We start from the raw sequence: 14,342 nt of genomic DNA on the forward strand, positions 1-14,342 counted from the left end.
AGTCTCATGGTAACAACAAGGGAAAAAATCTATAGTAAATACACTAAAGAATATGACAAAGAAATCAAAGCATACTGATACTACAAGACATCAAAACACAAAAAGAGACAATAAGATGAGAAACAACAAGCAACGGATCTGCAAAACAACCAGAAAACAATTAACAAAGTGGCATTAGTAAGTCCTTATCTATCAACAATTACTTTAAATGTAAATGGAGTAAATTCTCCAATCAAAAGACATAGAATGGCTGAATGGATAAAACAACAAGATCCAACAATATGCTGCCTACAAGAGACTCACTTTTGCTTTAAAGACACACATAGATCAAGAGTGAAGGGATGGAAAAAGACATTTCAAGTGAATGGTAACCAAAAAATCAGAGGTAACAATACTTATATCAGACAAAATAGACTTTAAACTAAAAAAGGAAAAGTGAGACAAAGAAGGTCATTATATAATGATAAAGGAATCAATCCATCAAGAAGAGATAACAATTGTAAATATTTATGTGCCCACATCAGAGCACCTAAATATATAAAGCAAAAACTAACAGAGCTAAAAGGAGAAATAAACAGCAATGCAATAATACTTGAGGACTTTAAGCCCACTCTCAACAATACATAGAACATCCAGATAGAGAATCAATAAGGAAACAGTGAATTTGAGCAACACTATAGACCAAATGCACCTAACAGATATATACAGAACATTTTATCCGACAACAGCAGAATACACATTCCTGTCAAGTGCACCTGGAACATTTTCTAGAATAGACCATATGTAACAAAACAAGTCTTAGCAAATTCAAAAAGATTTAAATCATACCAAGTATCTTCCCTGCCCACAGTGACATAAAACTAGAAATCAATCACAAGAGGAAAACTGGAAAATCCAAAATACATGGAAATTAAATAATACACTCCTGATAACCAATGGATCAAAGAAGAAATTAAAAGGAAATAAAAATTTTCTTGAGGCAAACAAAAATGGAAACACAGCATACTAGAACTTATGGGAAGTGGCAAAAGCAGTTCTAAGAGGGAAGTTCACAGCAATAAATGCCTACATTAAGAAGAAAGATCTCAAATAAACAACCTAACTTTATGCCTTAGGGAACTAAAACAAGAACAAATTGACCCCAAAATTATCCAAAGGAAGGAAATAAAAGATTAAAGCAGAAATAAATGAAGAAGAGAAAAACAAGAGGAAAAATTAGCCAAACTAAGAGTAGATTCTTTGAAAAGATGAACAAAATTGACAAACCCTTAGCTAGACTAACTAAAGAAAAAAAGAGAGAGAACTCAAATCAACAAAATTATAAATAAAAAAGGAGACATTATAACTGATAGCATAGAAATACAAAGAATCATAAGAGGCTAATATAAACAACTATACGCCAACAAACTGTACAACCGAGAAGAAATGGAAAAGCTTTTAGAAACATACAAACTACCAAGACTGAATCAGGAAGAAATAGAAAGTCTGAATAGACCAAGTGCTAGTAAGGAGATTGAATCGGTAATCAAAAATCTCCCAATGAAGAAAAAGTGCAGGACCAGATAGCTTCCCTGGTGAATTTTACAAAACACTTAAAGAATTAACACCAGTCCTTCTCAAACTCTTCCCAAAAATCAAAGAGGAAGGAACACTTCCAAACTCATTTTTATAAGGCCAGTATCACCTATAAAAGCCAGAAAAGGACACTACCAGGAAAGAACTACAGACCAATATCTCTGATGAATATAGATGTAAAACTTCTCAATAAAATACTACCAAACCAAATTCAGCAGCAGATTAAAAGGATCACTCAACATGTTCAAGCGGGATTTATCCCTGCATTGCAAGGATGGTTCAACATACGCAAATCAATCAATGTGATACATCACATTAATAGAATGAAGAAAAAGAATCACATGATCATATCAATAGACACACAAAAAGCATTTAACATAAGTCAATATCCATTCATGGCAAAAACTCTTAACAAATTAGGTACAGAAGGAATGTACCTCAACATAATAAAGGCCATATAAGGTAAGCCCACAGTTAACATCATACTTAATAGGGAAAGTTTGAAAGCTTTTCCTCTAAGATCAGGAACAAGACACTCTCACCACTCCTATTCAACATAACACTGGAAGTCTTTGCTAGAGCAATAGGCAAGAAAAAGAAATAAAAGTCATCAAATTTGAAAATGAAGAAGTAAAACCGTCTCTATTTGTAGAAGACATGATTTTATAGACATAAAATCCTAAAGATTTCATCAAAAATCTGTTAGATCTAAATAAAGAATTCAGTAAAGTTCAGCATACAAAATTAACATACGAAAATCAGTAGTGTTTCCATACATTAACAAGTTATCAGAAAAAGAAAAGAAATTGATCTCATTTACAAAAACTATAAAATCAATATAAATATAAAATATTTAGGAAAAACTTAACGGAGGAGGTGAAAGATCTCTACTCTGAAAACAACAAGACATGAAGAAATTGAAAATGTACAAATAAATGGAAAGGTATTGCATCTTCATGGATTGGAAGAATTAATATTGTTAAAATGTTCATACTACCAAAAGCCATCTATATATTCAACGCAACCCCTAAGAAGATTTCAATGGCATTTTTTACAGAGGTAGAAAAACAATCCTAAAATTAATACGGAACCACGAAAGATCCTGAATAGCCAAAGAAATCCAGAGAAAGAACAACAAAGCAGGAGGCATCACTGCTTATTTCTGATTTCAAGTTATACTACAAAGCTATAGTGATTAAAAGAGTATGTTACTGGCATAAAACAGACTAATAGACCTATGGAAAAGAATTGAGAGCCCAGAAATAAACCCAAGCATACATGATCAATTCCATTTCACAATGGAGTCAAGAATTCTCAATGGAGAAAAGACAGTCTCCAACAAAAGGTGCTAAGAAGACTGGATATTTACATGTAAAAGAATGAAACTAGACCCTTATCTTACACCATTCATAAAAATTAATTTGAAATGGATTAAAGATTTAAACATAAGACCTGAAACCATGAAACTCCTAGAAACAAAACATAAAAAATCTCCTTGACATACGTCTTGGCAATGATTTTTTGCATATGACACCCAAGCAGAAGGAACAAAATAAAAAACAAACAAATGTGAGGACATCAAACTCAAAAGCTTCTGCACAGCAAAAGAAACAATCAACAAAGTGAAAAGTGCAACCTAAGGAATGGGAAAAATATTTGAAAACCATATATCTGATAAGAGGTTAATATCCAAAATTTACAAAGAACGCATACAACTCAATAGCAAAAAACCCCAAACAATCTAATTAAAAATAGGCAAAAGGCTTGAATCGACATCTTTTTAAAGAAGATGTATAAAAGGCCAACAAGTACGTGAAAAGATGCTTAATATCACTGGTAATTAGGGAAATGCAAATCAAAATCACAATGAGATATCACCTCATGCCTGTTAGAATGGCTCTCATTAAAAAGATAAGATATTACAAATGCTGGTGAGAATGAGTAGAAAAGGGAAACTTTGTGTTCTGTTGGTAGGAATGTAAACTGGTCTATGGAAAATAGTATGGGGGATCTTCAAGAAATTAAAAATAAAACTACTATATGAACCAGAATTTCCAATTCTGATAATATATCCAAAGGAAACAAAAACACTAACTCAAAAAGATATCTGCACCCCGCCTGTTCATAGCAGCATTTTTTATAATATCCAAGACATGGAAACAATGTAAGTGTCGATCAATGGATAAATGGATAAAGAAGTTGTGGTACATATACAATGGAGTATTATTTAGCCATAATAAACAAGGAAATCCTACCATTTGTAACAACATGGAGGGACCTTGAAGGCATTATGGTAAGTGTAATAAGTCAGACCAAGAAAGACAAATACTGCATGATCTCACTTATATGTGGCATCTAAAAAACAAAAACAAAAATAAATTCATGGAAAAAAATCAGATTTGTGGTTATCAGAAGTGGAGGGGGGAGGAACTGGAGGAAGGTGGTCACAAGGTACAAGTAATTGGGATATAATGTACAGCATGATGGCTATAACTCACATTACTGTCTGATATATGTAAGCTGTTAGAGTAAATCCTGAGTTTTCATCACAAGGAAAAAATAATTTTTTTGCTTTCTTTTTTTACTGTATCTACATGAGATGATGGATGCTAACTAAACTTACTGCAATCATCGTTTCACAATATATGTAAGTCAAACCATTATACTGTTTACCTTAAACTTATAGTTACATATGTCAATTTATATCTCAATAAAACTAGGAAAAAAGATTAAAGGCAAGAAAAAGACTAGAGACAAGAAATCAAGGTAAAGTAAACTTTAGTAATTCGAAAGTGTGATACTGAGTGCTTAGACTAAGGTGACAACAGAATGCAAACAATGAATGAAAGTTTAAAAACCTGTGCTTCATACTAGGAAAAATGGCCATTGTCTATCTTTTCTTCCCTTCTTCCTCATCTGCTTCTTCTTCATCTTCTCCTTTTCTTACATCACTCCAACAATTACACCCTTACTATATACCAGGCATTATGGTACATGTATTACGTCTTGATTTATGTGCCAATTTTAGGTAGTTATTTGTATGCCTGTTGTTTAGATGAGTAAACTAAAGCTTCAAGAGAGGTGCCTGGCCTACGTTCTCCAGGGCCAAGTCAGGATTCCAGTCCAGGTCTGCTTGACACTGACGCAGGTGCGTAGCTGATAAATCATCATCAGATCCAACACCCTGTATTATCATATAGTGTACAGTCAATCTTTGATTGTTTCTATCTTCTGTTTTCCTTCATTTACTTTGAAAGCTTTGTTTAAATTTAAAAAGTAATACATGAATATTAAAGATTTAAAAACCAGCAAAGTACTATGAAACGACACGAAATACAAGGCAAACATCCTATTCACCACTGAGCCCCTCCCCCAGACAATTTCTGTCCCCTCTCTGATGGCAACTGATAACAGCAGTCTAGAGGGTAGCTCTCCATATCTTTTTCAATGCTGATGGCAATCTTTGTTCCCTTAAGAATCTACCCTGCTTTGAATTCAGCTTGGTATGTAAGTCAGAACCTGTCTTCTCATTCTCCTTGGTGTGGGTAGAGGAGCTGGGGGAGAGAACAAGACACTCAAAAAATATGGCTTATGTAGCAGCTTAAATATTCTTTTTGTTTTAATAAAGTCTTTTTTCTTCTCACCAAGTTTAATGCAAACAAACAAATCCACCCTGTACGCTTACTTCAGTTCATCAAACATTTATTGGGAGCCTACAATGATTCCAGCACTGATGTTGCAAACACCTATAGAACAAAGCCCCAACCTTCAAGATGTTCATAGTCTAGTAAGGGAGACAAATATAAAATAAATGAATACAATAAATGGATTGTACATATACAATAATAAAGGTCCTTTGAAACCAAATAAATAGTATTTTAGTTATCTATTGCTACATAACAAACCACCCCAAAACTCAGTGGCTTTAAACAATTTGTTGTTATCTCTCATGGTTTCCTAGTTTGGGCTCAGCTGGGCAGTGCTTGCTTGGAGTCTGCTATTTGGTTTCAGTCAGATAACAGCTGCAGCTGAAGTCACCTGCAGACACCTTGGCTGGATGTCAAAGATGGCTTCCTCAGTCACATATCTGGCACCTCAGTGCCCTTCTTAGCTGCATCTCTGTCTACCAGAGTAGACTGGACTTTACATGGCAGTTCAAAGCTGTGAGTGGCAGGATGTTGAACTGCCAGGCCAGGTAGGGTTGTGCCTATATGAGTCATAGCATCATTTCTGCTGTGTTCTATTGGTCAAAGCAGTCATGGGCCTAAGCAGATTCAAGGGAGTGGAGAAGTAGACTCCACCTCTTGATGAGGGAGCGACAAAGGCAGCATCCAAAGGCTGAATCACATATGGTGGTAGATTGCTGCAGTAATCTTTAGAAGATACAATCTGCCACAAGCAGTAACGGGAATAGAATAATTAAGTGCTTGGGGAAGAGACAGCATCATGGAGAAGGCAAAAGCCGAGCCAAGTTTTGAAAGATAAATCAAAGTTTCAAAAGTAGAAAAGACGAGAAACTGGTTAAACGAAGCATATTTCAGACAGAGTGGAGATGTTGTCCAAATACATAGAGAGTTAAACAGTATGCTGAGTGTTGGCAGAGAGTATAAAAACATATATGTGCACAGGATTATAGAATACAAAGCCGGAAACTTGGCAAATGGAATTGGATAGACATGGATGGAATAGTGAAGAATCTCGTCAACTGCATTCAGGTGATGGAGTCTTGGAAGTGTTCCAAGCGAATGAACAGTGGAGTCAGCTTTGCTTTTAAGAAAGCTCATGCTTGTAGTGTGAATAGGAAAAAAAATGAGAGGGCAAGAATAGATGCAGGTAAACTAGTGGAGTCCTAGTTCACCAACAGGCAGAATGCCTTCACTAGATTTGAAATCAGTTTACCTGGGTTTGAACCCTGGCACTGACCTTTACTAACTGTGTGAGCTTGTGCAGTTTACTTGGCCTCTCTATGCTTCGTTTTCTCCATCTGAAAAAACAGACTAATATGCACAGGGTTGTTAGAATGATTACATGAGCTAATCTACATGGAGCATTTAGAATAGTGCCTGGCATATAGTGAGGTAATATTCTCTGGAATTATTTTAAAATCATGTTTCACCAGCCTATTGCAACTGGAGCATACCGTGTACCTGCTGCAGTATCTCATTTAACACCTTCAACAACCCAGTGAGGTGAGTACCATTATCAGCCACTTTGACAGACAAGGACACTGAGATACAGAGGACTATGTGACTTTCCCAAGGTTAACTACTTGCAGTGGGGACCAAATTTGGCAAAGAGAAGTAAATCAGAAAAATGTAGGACCAGAATCAGTTTTCCACTTTAGATTCTATATTTTTAAAAGAGAATATATGTGTTTCTACTTGGAGAACCAAAACATTTCTTTGCAATGATAATGATTGTTATTTTTTAAAACATTATATCTCAACCAAATTATTTTAACTTTTGTCTAAGTATAAGGCTCACCAGTTGCTAAAAATTAAATTTCTTCAGAACCACAAATCACCGTTTGCTTAGGCAGACAGACCAATTAGACTTATCCGTCAGAGCTGACAAGTCAGCTTCGCAGGAAGCATCAGAGTCTCTAGCCTACCTTTTCTTTGTTAGTAGCACTATAAAATACTTCCGTGATTTGGTCTAGTAACTTCTATTCAACTCACTCTGCTGTGCAGGCCACTAACTTACCCCTCCCAGAATACGCAGCCTAGAGTGGATGAATCAGAATTTGCAGACCTGAGTCCCGAAGTAATAGGAGGCTTGAGAGCATGACTTCCTTCAAGGCGATGCATTATTATTTTTTATTTACCTCTTTCTTCAACTGTTATTTTGTATCCTGCCATAATACGGAAGGCAGTTTGGTTGAGAGCAGGAATACAGCTTCAGGAGACATCTCCAGAGGAAGGAAGGAAGCAAGGAAGGAAGGGGAGAAGGAAGAATAAAAAATAAAAGTGTATCTGGGCTAACAGCTAGCATTGGTGAAGTAAATACTTCTTTCTCTCTCTTTGAGACATGTTTTCTGGGACAAATTGAAATGACATGATCAAAAACCTTTCATGCTCACAATAGAGAGCCGTTGGCTAGAGGGGGAATTCTCATGAACTCCTTGGGTGGCACTGTTTGAGAGGTCCCCTTAAATGCCTTGTTGCTTCTCAGTGAACTCACGCCCATTATCCATTAGGGAAGGAATCTGTGGGAAACTTGAGTTCTTTTCACTAGGCCTCCAACCAACTGTTTCATGAGCTCTTTCATTTGATCGATATTGCACCCATAAGAGTTAGCTGGAAGGTTGGTTTTCATTCAAAACAGCTTGGAAACCATGGGAATCAAACTGGATAAAATTCTTCACTTGACTGAAAAGAAAAAAAGAAAAACACTTCCTTTTCATTCTTTCCCTTTTCCTCTGGTTTTATTCTAACCAGATGGATTCAGTGACCAGAACCTAAAAAACTATAAAGTAAAATTGTACCTTTCTTCATGATGGCAAGTTTATTCCTAGAGACATGGAGGGAGAGATATTTCTCTGCTGTAATATTTGGGGGTCTAACTGGCCCCTGGGGGGAAAGCAGCCTTGTCCTCATCAGCAGCTGCCTCCTGAGCAATGTGGAGGGCAAGATGCAGGATGAAATGCCAAAAGCTTTCTTTGGCTACATTCCCTTTCTTTAAAATGCTTAGTTTTGTATAAATTACTTATGTGGGCCAAATAAAGAAACACAATCCTCCTCCTTCCCTGAAGTCAGGAAAATTGAATTACTTTAGGATTACTTAAAATTATTATCATCACTTCTGGGGCCACTCAAACCAGGAAACTGTGTTCTTAGCAGTGGAATTTAATTCCTGGTTTTACTCTATTTTACGTTGTGTTGTCCAAACCATGCAAAATGTTGGCATCTGTTTCTTAGAGGTTGGGGCAGTGCAGATGGAGGGGCCAAGAGCCAAAAGAGCCACAGAAGAGATGACGGAACTAACTTGAGTGCATTTCAGGGTCATGTTTTTAGCAGTGCTAAACGTATCGGTTGTGGTGTTTTTCACAATCAGGTTGAGTGTCAAGGTCTTATGAAAGCGGTAATTATCTGTATTGATGTAAGAGATACTAAAGGATGGTCTAGATCCAAGGCAGGAGAAGGAGCTGGAAGGAAAAAAAAAAGGCAAAGGAGAGAAGATCTTATGTGACCATGTTTGAGCTCAGACACAGTCCTGATGGGAAATTGGAGAGGTCTTAGGAAACCAGAGCAGAAACTGGCTATCCCCACCGAGTGAAGTTTACATGAGAAGGCTGAACACCTGGTGTTTATCTTATGCTCAGGGCCAGGTTCCCTCATTTGATACACTGTGTGGAGGCAGCAGACTTCCCAAACCCCAGTCCAGGGTAGGGAGGTCCCACCAGCTATCTTATTGTCCCTGGGCCTGAAGTGGCTAAACATGCAAATAGCCGGTGCAGTCAAGAAGTGACAGACACAGACATCTCGATTAATTTTTCCACAAGATTATAATGAAAGCTCTGGCAAACTACTAGATTAATGGACTGTTATCAATCCCTAGTTTTAATGTTGGTAGATACATTTGGAGCAAGGGACCCGTTTCAAAGCCAAAAGTCTGTCTTCATCTGCTCTTCTGATCCATCCCAGTTTTACACTCTGTTGAATGGAAATCAAAGGAAAAACATTTTAATCCCCTGCCTAGGTTTTTGGTCAAGCACTGTCAGCTTTTATAAGTGGTTTTAAGAGACCCATTCTAAAAACAAACTTTGAGAACTTAGTTGGAGATTCTCATAGCAGATTTCAGTAAGTATAAGAGGAATGAGGAGTTGCTTCTGATAAATGGTGCTTTATATGGAAAGAGCCATCCTTTTCAATAAAGCTCTCTGCTTAAGTCAGAGGGGGCTGAAAGCAACCACGAGGCCAGCCAGAGACTTCATTAGGCCTGGCGGTCACTGGAGTGGCACTCCAGCACTCAGGCAGCTTATTCTCACAGTCTTGTAGTTGACTTAGCTTCCTGTGCCTGATGAGCCTCAAAAACTAGGCCGCCTGGGACCGGTCTATGAGGGAGGATGGGGTTGCAGAGTGTCAGAGACACTCTATAACAAAGAGCTGAGGGGAAGTCTCCACAGGTTCAAGCAGCATAGGAAGGACTTTTTGTCAATGAGAAACCTATCATTGGAGCTTGAAAAACAGCATCTTCATGCTCAGCATCCTGGGGTGCAACTCATAGAAAGGGGAAGTTCTTGAAGCAGGGTCTTCCAAAGCCATGAAGAGGCCATGCCATAGATAACGTCGGTTATGACAAAGGGCCTCTGTCACATGGGACTAAGGGACTTGGCAACCATCCACACGTGTGTCTCTGAGGTCGCGTGAAGCTTATGCATACCATTTCTGAACACATTTGTTTATTTATTCAAAAGATATTTATTGGGTACTTATAATAAGCCTGGTTGAAGTAAGTAATGAAAACTATAAAAAATAAAGAGTAATCCATATCAAATGCAGATAAAATAAAACTTCTTTTTTCTAATGTTTGAGAATCGCAGCCTATGCCTTAAATTTGCCCTTTAAAGAGAGTCGAGAATAAAATTTAAACTTTGCTAGACCAAAATAATGTCGCCATTACTTCAACTACTACGAGGGTTATTCAGACACTTCACCCAAAAGTTAGTTATAATCTGGACAATTTAAATATAATGTGAATTATTTTTTCAATAAAAAGAAAACTTTCCTGAATTTCTCTGACCTTCCTTTCTTCTAACTCTAAACGCAATTTTTCACAAAAGTTTTATTATCTAGTATCTATATGCCTGTTAAAATAGTAAAAACTATGTAAGATTAAGAGTGTTCTAAACTCTATGCCAGAAACAACACATTCTTTCTCTATTCAAGGCCTTGATTCCTTCTCCTTTATATTCATAAAGGACTCTACAACTTAAGAAATGCTTTAATACATCATTATTATCATATTATCATTTATGAGGACTTGGTATGTATCAGACTGTGTCCTAATTCATTTACATACATTAATTCCCTAAAGCCACACAACCATTCCTTGATTAGTTCCTGCTATATCCCCAATTTGCAGATGAAAATAAAAAATCTGAGATTCAGAAAAGGATTAAAAGAGAATGAGACTTGTAGGGTAAGGGAGCAAATCCAACCCTTTTTTCAGCCTATTATAGCTTCCAGGAAATTTCCAATTTATTTAGTCAGTAAAGATAAATCATGAAATTGATGCTTGCTCACTTGGGAACTTTTCCAGCCCTAAAGGGATAAGGGAAATCCCATCTGGCTAAGAGTAAGCTTCTATTAACATAAAGACAGGTATTGAAGATAAAAACCACTGCTGAACTATTGTGGTCACTTGTCCTTGGCTTCCTGAGCTCACTCAGGACATACTATTTCAATCTATCTATCTAATGCTTAGCAGAGGATTACTCACTTATTTATACAGATAGCCCATGTAATCAAAAATATTTAAGCCATAATCTTCTTGAGGTTGGAGACTATGTCATCTCCTAGCCATGCAAACAATGACTGTTCAAGTCATTCGTTCATGTCTACACATATTCACCAACCACTAAAATTTTGCCCATTTCTTCAATAAATATTGAATTTTTGTTTTATGCCAGGAAATCTCCTATGTGTTAGGGAATTAGTGGTAACCAAGACAAAATTCCTATTCAAGAAGAGAATTCCAGGCAAGGGTAACAGGAAAGCCAAAAGCACTGAGGTAGAAATAAACTTTGTGTGGAACAAAACAAAACAGAAAGGAGGTGAGTGCAGAGGCAGGGAAATGAATTAGGAGGCAGTTACTGTAATGACAGAGAAACACTTACTGGCTTCAACTATGGCAAGGGAGATGGTGAGATTTGGGCATATTTTTCAGATCTAAAATCAATATGAGTGGCTGAGAATGTGAGTATAAAGGTAACTCCTAGGTTTTTAGCTGCTCCCCAGAAGCTGTTTTCATTTGCTAATAGGAAGAGCAGGTTTCCTGTGGAGTGGAGGAGATCAACCATTCTCTACGGACCATCTTAAGCCTATTACAGAGGAAATATCATACAGGCTATAGGATAAATGAGTCTGGTGCTCAACTGTGAAGTCAGGACTTGACTGTGCTATGTGCTAAAGTCAAGTCAAACATGAATAAGCACACTATCTGCTCTCAAGGGCCTCATAATTTAATACGCTTTTTTGGAAATGATCTTGGCTGCTGGAAACTGAGCTCCTATTTTTTTTTTTTTTACCAACTAGTCAGTTATCTTCATGAGGGCAGGGATATTATTTTATCCATCTCTGAAACTCCATTCTTTAAAACATAGTACATGCTCATTATATTTTGTTAAGTTGGGCTGAATGTAATCAGTCCAAGCAAACAACCCCTGGACCAATACTTTAATAAATGCATGGATAGAAGAAAGTTTACATAAGGTCTGGCGTCTGCTTCCCAGGAGCTTAAGCTTTAGATGAAGCAACAAAAAATACTCTTGAAACCCAGAATTTGAGAAAGCATATACTGAGTGTCAAACATGTACAGACAAAAAGATTTGTAGGGTATAAATGGAGAGAAATATCTCAAGGTTGGGATGGTCAGGGGAGGCTGCAAGGAGGCATAGACATAGGTCTGAATCTTGAGGGATAGACAGGATTCAAAAGATTGAAGTTTTCATAACATGTACAGATCACATTCTTACAAAAGTAGCCAATGTAGGGTATCAATTTGAACAAAAAGATTGAAGCTGTTTGAGCAGGGCTTTAAATGTTGGATAAATGCCTGGAATTTACCATGCTCTGCTTAGTGGGGGCTCTCTTCATGGTCTACACTGGAGCACTCTAATGATGCATCAGTGGAGTAGATGGCTACCAAAATGCCAGGACTCAAGAGACATTGGAAAATCACACTCACACTGGAAGAGCTCTTCTGTCACTTCTACCACCTGCCTCATTGCAAGAAATGCCACCATTAAAGGATTATTCCTTTAAGAGCAGACAGCGCATTTGTCTTTAATCTACAATCTGTGTTCTAATGTGTTTGATTCTAATGCTTTACGGGACATAGGTTGATGGTTTTAAAATATCCAACATAAGATAAAGTTGGAGGGAAGTTGAAAGAGGTGGCGAAAGAATTTTTAAGCTCTGCTTTGCTCTGGGATGAATTTCTTGTCCTTTGCTCTGAGTGTTATAGACACAAGATCTCAGAAAAGAAATTGCAGCATTGTTTACAATAGCCAAGACATGGAAGCAACCCAACTGCCCGTCAATGGATGAATGGATAAAGAAAATGTGGTATATGTGTACAACACAATACTACTCAGTTGTAAAAATGACAAAATTGTGCCGTTTGTGACAATGTGGATGTACCTTGAGGGTATTATCCTAAGGGAAATAAGTCTGACAGAGAAAGACAAATACTGTATGATTTCACTCGTATGTGGAAAATAAACAAATACATAGATAAAGAGGACAGATTAGTGATTACCAGAGGATACGGGGAGGACAAAAAGGGTAAAGGGGCACGTATGTATGGTGATGGATAAAGCTAGACTATTGGTGGTGGATATTATGCAGTCTGTACAAAAACTGAAATATAATAAAATACACCTGAAATTTACACAATGTTATAAGCTAACATGACCTCAATAAAATAATTTTTAAAAACCACATCATATAAGTGTCCACATAATGTCCACATTATAGTTTAAGAAAAAGATATTTCTATCATTTGTTTTTAAGGTATCTGGGAAAAGACTGAGAAACGAAGATTAGATACCTTCCTGTACCAGAAAAAGAACAAGTCTGCCTGGACTGTGGACATCTATATCAGAATGTCGGATGCTCATCCACTTCCCTGGACTTAGACTTCTCTTATCCATTTTCCTGTCACTCCTTCCTTTTGCTTCCATGTCTTCCTCCCTAGAATCTTCTAGAATAGTTTTTTTTAAATATTCACTAAGGGAACTTGCTGACTCTGCTCTTCACACCTGAAACCTCAGAGCTAAAGCAAGAGAGCTTTTGAATATGAAGTTGGGGGCACATGACGAACTGAGTGTGGGCCGCCTCTTGTCCCCTGAAGCCATCCATTTCACATGTCCCACAGTTACCATACTATTATCAAGTCTCCCTAGTTCTGTCCTAATGTCAAAATGGCTAGCTGGCTAATAGAAAGCTCACTCAAGAAGGATGATGAAATTCTGAGGAATTAGGGAGCTAAGTAAAGAGTAGAGACAGTATATGAAAAGTATCAACTTTTGCTGATTGTTTTTATTGAGGCTTGGCATGTCCATAGAATATTCTAGCTACACTAGGTTACTTTATATCAATGCTGATCACTTTCAGTATACTTGGTACACATATAGTACACCTCTTCCATTCTGTTCCACAAAGATAAGAAGCATTTATTACGTGAGTTCACCTTATTTGGGATATAAGTCTATTATATTCCCCTAGTACCTTGAAATTAATCCTTTCTGAGTTTTTATCATACTGGATTTTGGCTGGCTGTTTATATGTTTGTATCCTTCTCTAGGCTAGAAACTCCATAACGATAGGAACTGGGTTTCACTTGCTTACCATTTATACCTAGTAACAAATGTAATAGCTAACATTCACTCAATGAGATTATTTATTACTGGATACATAAAGAATGAATGCCACCATAAACACAAAGGTAGATAGGGCCCAAATGTCTGTTCTAACAGCATATATCCTAGAGGAGCAGACAGCCACTCGAAAAAGTATTCTTTTTTTTTTTTTACTTTTTATTGA

This window comes from Equus caballus, chromosome 16 (genome assembly GCF_041296265.1).
Source record: "Equus caballus isolate H_3958 breed thoroughbred chromosome 16, TB-T2T, whole genome shotgun sequence".
In the NCBI taxonomy this organism is placed as follows: Eukaryota; Metazoa; Chordata; class Mammalia; order Perissodactyla; family Equidae; genus Equus; species Equus caballus.